The following is a 6,848-nucleotide window of genomic DNA, read 5'->3' as shown; positions in this document are numbered from 1 at the left end:
TCCTGATATTCTTCCCTTAGAAACAGAGGGAACTTCACCCGTCATAAATTCCTGCCATATGGCCATCTCAGTGTCATAATGAAATGAAGGGTAGGACGTTTATTTCTCATCCATAATCAAAGGTATATGGAAGTCTCAGTTTCCACTCAGATTGCTTTATTTGCCTTCTGACAGAAGAACAGGCTGTGTGCTCATGCATTGTTTGTGAAAATGCATACAGAGAGTAGAAATCTATGCGAGATGTCTTTTTCAACAGCTCTCCAACTTGTTTTGTTTTGTTTTGAACACGGTCTCTCATTGAACATGAACCTTGCTAATTAGGCTACATGGCTGGTCAAAGAGCTCCAGGAATCGTTTTGTGTCTTGCACTCAAGCACTGCTACTGAAAGAACATGTGGACATACTTTGTCTTTTAATGTGCACGCTAGGCTTAAACACTGAGGCTTATGCTTGTGTCAGAAACACTTTAGCAGATAAGCAAATATCTCCAGCCCTGCCCACCTTTTGGAACTGCAAGATAGGTCCTATATATGAGTCTTGTGTCATACATACTGAAGTTCATTGGTTAAATTTTATCAAAGCCTGGCCTTTCTTTCCATCTTTCACTAGAAGGGCGTCACCAAGATTTTTAGATCTCTTAAGTCTTGAAAAAAGTATACAAATCTAGGTGTCGTACACTAGCAGTTGTGTTTGGGAATTTGTCAGAAAATTGATGGTTGAATCTCTCTGTGACACAACTTATGTTCTGATATTTTGATACCCACAGTTCTTCTGCAGGTATGTTCATATCTCAGAGTTTCTTTTGACTTTGTCTCTGAAATTGACTAATTCTAGAAAGTGTCCAACACCTGTAAGCCTAGAGTAATTTCACTTGGCATACTTTCTTGAGAATAGCTTCCTGTGCCCAGAGTGAGGTGTGATGGATAGCAGATACAGGATACTTAAGAAAAACATGTTAAAATGATCATTCTCTTTGTGGGTAGAACTACGTTAACTTCTGCCATGAGAGACTTACGTTTCCAGAGTAAATCAGATGTCCATAGTAGATGCCGAGTGAAACAAGGCTACATGTCAGCTAGGCGATAGCTCTACAATAATGTGTTCCCCATCCTGACATGAAGTATCTAATCACTTGAAGTTTCATAATATTCCAAATTTAAATATTTACAATGTCTTTAAATGTTCACTTTTTCACAATTTATGATTTCATTATTAGACATCTTTCATTAAAATTATTTGGGGAATCGGGAAGCATGTGTTGGCATGCTTATTGAGGTCACAGGACAATTTGTAGAAATCTGCTCTCCTTCCACAATGTGGATCCTAGAGATAAAACCTGGTTGCCAGGTATGGTAGCTGGTGCTGAGCCATCTTAAAGGCCCTCCATTCTACTTTGGGACTCTCCTTGCTTCTAATTCCACAATTTGCACACAAGTTCTTTCTTTACATTTATCAAAATGTGTGTTGGAGTACTGAAAAAATAGCCTCAGTTTGGGTTTTTAAGCTAAGGAGTAAAGTATTGTCAGTTCTAGATCAAGGGTGCAGTATGAACTTTGTTACTTACTATTCCTTTGAACTTGGAAATATTGGGATATTCTATAACTTTCAAACTTTCCATTAAGAAGAAGTGAATTTAACAGAGTCCTTCTCTAAGGACCAGGAAGATTTGTATTGAATCGTGGCGTTAGTATCTGATTCATCTTATATGCACTTATTGAAGAGTGGCAGTAATTAATATGAGCCTTTTGAGCCATTTCATTGCTATTATCTACCTGTGATTATTTTTCTTCATGTTTAACCTAAGAGAGGCCATGAAAATGTAGTCTGGGAGCCCCAAACAGAGAGCAAAACAACCACAACATTCTGTCACACTGCAAGGGGAAATGAAAAATGTTTTATATTCAAGTGTACATTCCCAATTCTTTTTTAGGAAGTAAACTACATTTGACCCTCATCCGTAATGAAAGCTTCTTCTACAAACTGACATTGTGTGGGCAGATGTTTGGTCTTGTTTTGCTAAACATCTTCAGTTAGACTCCTCAAGAAGAGATGTTCAATTAAATGTTTTGGTAAAGTACAAACCTTGACCACGAAATCCAATTCACTGTAATTTAGTTTCCTGTACATCCTTTAATAGTGTAAGAGAAGCAGACATGCATTTCTTACATGTTTGAAAAGAGAGTATGGTGTAAAACAAAACATGAACTGAAAGCCTATTATTACCTTTTCTCTGTCTTCTTTTCTCTCCTACTTCGAAGCACGTTTGTATTATAGTTCCATGTTGCCTTAGATATATCACCAATGTTCGTTATGAAATTTCAAATCATATTGCCTGGGACTTACTCATGTGTCCCGTCGGCATGATGGGCATGATCACGCAGGACTAGACTGTAGAGCAGGTGATGTGGATACCTGGATAGAGAGAATGAGATAATATGAGCACCTTATGTTTTGAATACATTTTTTAATCAATATTCCTTTAACATTCCCCAAACCCACAGGGCTCCTATTTACCTGATTAGTCTGCTGGTACTGAAGAGATCAACAAGGCTCCCTGTCTTCTACTGTTAGAACAACCTCAGTTCTGGGATTGTATCAACTTTTTTTTTTTTTAGCTTCTGGGCCACTCCTCTCAACTACTCTGATTTGACAGCTCAAAGGTTCTTTTGTAGCCCTGAGGGAGAGTGCTTCAGGGAGTTTCAGTATACTGTACTAACTGGATACACAAAGTCCTGAGAAGTTAGCAAAGCTCTGCTTTGGACTCTTTAGGGTCTTTGTTCTTTCTTCAGGTTCCTTACCTAGGCTTCCTATAAATGTTGGCACCATCCACCCTACACTATACTTTCAGACTTAGGGTATTCACCCTTGGGACTAAAAAGGAGATGAGGAAAGTGTTGAATCTTGCAGCTCTTCTCTTTGCTTTCTGAAGGTGAAAATGTCCTGGGAACAGTGTTTCTGGCTATTAATGCTAGTGTGTCCACAGCTTACAATCGATCTGGGGCTCTAAATGGGTCTCTTCTTCCTGAAAATTGTCCCTCACCATAGTTCATTGTTACATACTTCACTCCTATTAGGTACTGCATACCAAGGCTTAAGTGAGACTACTCCACTAGGCCAAAGTAGCTGATTTTGTGAAACTCCCTCTGGAGGACATGAGACAGCACTTTATTTTGTCAGATCCTTCAAAAGACTTAAAAACTCATATGCTGCTTTAAGTGTTTTATTTTGTTTCCAGTACATGTAAAATACTGCTGTGCTTAAACATTCTTAACTGAGACATTTCTTTTTTGGATATTCTGATTATAATAAAAATGTGTTTCATCACAAAATTTTACACATACATATATCATACTTTGATCATATTCATCTGCCATTGTCCTCTCGTTCCCCAGCCTCCTTTTCTGCAGAGATTGTTGTTTCTAATGCACCTCTTACATATAAATTTGTAGTTCTTAAATAAAGGCTTAAATCCTACTGTGCTTTCTTTATTCTATATCTTGTACTTGAAACATTATATCAATGTGCTGTCAACATTTCAACATTGCACAATTCAGGATGGCCTTGGTGCTTCAAGATATTTCCTCTTGCCTCCGAATACCTACCAAAGACTCCTGAGGTCTCTCTAAACACAAAATATTTGGGCCTTTTTAGTAGTTTTCTTCTGTTTTTTGTTTGTTTTGTATTGTTTTTCTGAATTATTTTCCTCTTATGGTTACGGTTTGGGTTTTGTTTTCCTTTTTCTTTTTGGGGGTTAGGGAGTGTTTCCACTCCCTAATGCCTGAGGATTTAGTCAGTGTGTTCCACGTTTATTCATCTAATCTACCTGGGAGGTCCTAGGCACCATTACAAAGGTGGCTGAGTGTGGAAAAACATCACTTAGGGTCCAAAGTGTGACTTTAATCATGGACACCACGCCATCTTCAGTGTGAGGGCTCCTTTCTAAGAACAAGATACCCTCCATATACTGAGACTTTAAAAGATACATTGCAACCCATAGCTTTCTCAGAACATGCCTAGGGATAGAACTGAATGAATCCCCTTTCATAACCAGAGGGACATGCTCTTCTTAGTACATCTTCAGGCTCCTGTCTTTACTGAAAACTCCTCTTGGACTTGCTGACAGCAGTTCTATGGACAGGCATACAATACAGCACCTCTGCCAAAGGGCATCGACAACCCAGTTTCTTCCATTCCAACAGGAAGAGAGAGTTGACCACATCTGTCAGGGTCTGCCTCTGAAGGTTCACAGTAGGGCCAGGTTGCTTAGGAATCCCATTGTCAGTTCAATGTGGAAGGAAACCTGAATTCCTGCCTCTATTCATAAATGACAGAGCCTCCTCAAACCTTCACACTTCCCTCAGTCCATGGCTCCAAAGCTCCTCGTGTGAGACTCCAAAGCTCCATTGCATCTTAGGTCCCACTTTCCCTACTATGTGTCCATCTGCTTCTTAAATCCTCCCAAACCCCCTCATTTTGAAAGCCCTTCCCCATAGTGCATGTCTCTTCACTCATTGGAGCTTTCCTCTCAGCTTTAGATAAACATCTCTGCTTTCTGAGAGAGGTGAGAATAACAAGATTGCAATGCTGTCTGGTATAAAACAATCAAGGACAATTTCTGCATGTCCTAGACTCCTTTCCCCTATTGATTCAAAATCACCAGCAGAAAACAATGCCCTCCTATTTCTTTATCTTTGGAGTGCAAGTCTAGATATGACATAAAGCTTCACAGCCTTCTCTCTGGATTCACAGGGCTGAAAATAGAATTAAGTCTTTTCATATCTTCCTAGTATTTTTTTGAGTGGTCTAGCAGGCCTGAGTAATTTTTCACTGTACTTTTTGGAGCCCTCCAACCTTTACAGAAGCCCACACCTTCCTAGGTTGCAGAGCCAGACTTTGGCCTAGCCTTACATGAGCCCATTGCTGGAGTTTCTCAGGCCAGACCACAGGACTTTGAGTTTCCTTGTTTGGGGGCAGTCCCTCTCATTTATACTTATGGTCCTTGAGTTTTGAAAAAAAAAATACTTGCAGAAATGAGGCCTTGGTCACTACATCCTATGAGTCTCCTTGCTGGGACCTTCAGGATAGAAATGGCAACACCTTGTCTCTGTGCAAGATCAATAGATTGGATTTTGAGGATCCTGGGATTTCTTCTGTTTCTCTGAGTCCACCTACATATTATTAACTCTTGTGAGTGGAAGTATACATTTGCCTCAGTTAAGACTGTCTACGATGTAATCTCAGTGCTTGGGAGGTAGAAGCATGCAGATCTCTGTGATTCTGAGGTCTATAAAATGAGTCTAGGATAGCCAAGGCTACACAGAGATTCCCTGTCTCAGAAAATAAAGCAAAGACTGTTTTCTCAGCACTCACAGATATAGAAAAATCTATTGATGTTTCTGGTATGAGCTTTTTTTTTTCCTCCTCTAAATTTAAGTTAGTTCTCCACCACCCTCACTTACTTCCTACCCTATATGTCTGTTTCCCAGAATCAGGCCATTTGATTTCATTGTGTGACCCACTTAGGGCAGATGCTTTAGTATAGCATTCTTTTCAGGGGTGTCCTGCAGTGAGTGCTGGTGGCTCTTCTCACTGTGACTCCATATAGTGACATTTTTATGACTTTTAAGACTCCAATTCACTCTTTTACATCTTTATTATCTCAGATACCATACAGAAAACAAAACAAAACAAACAAACAAACAAAAAAAAACAACTGAGCACATATCTCAGCTCATAGTTTCCTTGTGTTCTCCCACAGAGAAGAACTGGGGCAGGCCAGCAACTCCTGTTGCCCCTGCTGTGAGTTCTTTCCAGATATGATTTTTTCCCTCTATTTTCCTGTTGGGTAAGACAAATTAGTCCACGGATGTTTCTGTCTTAACAGAGCTGATATTAGAGTCAATGTCACAAGAGACCTCACTTGTCACTTTCCTCAAATAGTGTCCATTAGGGTTTCTACGGGGTATCTAACAACCTCAGGATCGTAGCTCTGCTGAACTGTAGCTATCACCCTAGGCAAATGTTCTGTCTCAGCTCAAGGGAGATGCTTAGTTTGAATATCCTGCTTAAGGCAATTGAGGGCTAAGTGCAGAATCACTGAATGAGGCTATAATTTTTTTGAGGAGGTTTGGTGTATTTTTAGTGTAGAGTTCTTTTTCTCCTTGCCTTAGAGGTTTTTGTTTTGTTTTGTTTTTGTTTATTTGTTTTTGAAAATGGGGTGGCCGTGAAACTTTTTGAGTATTGTCTCTACAGTAAAGTTGCCTGCTGGTACGCTGGGTCTAATCTGAAATGGGGATATCTCCAGGGAAGGTGTCACACTACTCTAAGCCACAGGTACAGAGGTCACAAAGAAAGGTGATGGCAATGTACACTCCTTTACAACAATTAATATACATTTTACAGTACCCCTGCTTGGGTTGACTTAGCTTCGTCATGCAAAATATCTGTGCAGAATGCTTGTGTGGTCCCTAAATTTGCAATCATTTAACATTGCTTTTCGGGTAATGCCACTGTCACCATGTATCGTCTTTTTATTTCTCTCTTTTATTGAAAGTTTTATTTATGATAATATTTAATTCTTTTGGGTCTGTATTCTAATTCAATGCTTTATGAATGAAATTATTCAAAATCTTTTAAAAAGGTTAGACCTAAGTTTAAGTAAGGGCATACTGGTTTTTACCAATATTGCAAATTTCGAATAAGACCTTGGATACTCCTAAGAGTCACCATGCTTGAGAATATGAATATGAAGAAACATGAATTAAGGGGTGTAACTTTAACTCAGGTGCAAGGGGTATGCAAGGAATCGTGTAGGCTAAAGAATAATCCAGACTGGGAACCTGCACTGA

This window comes from Meriones unguiculatus (genome assembly GCF_030254825.1).
Source record: "Meriones unguiculatus strain TT.TT164.6M chromosome X unlocalized genomic scaffold, Bangor_MerUng_6.1 ChrX_unordered_Scaffold_30, whole genome shotgun sequence".
Taxonomy (NCBI): Eukaryota; Metazoa; Chordata; class Mammalia; order Rodentia; family Muridae; genus Meriones; species Meriones unguiculatus.
The sequence above is the reverse complement of the archived record's forward strand: the minus strand, read 5'-3'. Positions refer to the sequence as shown.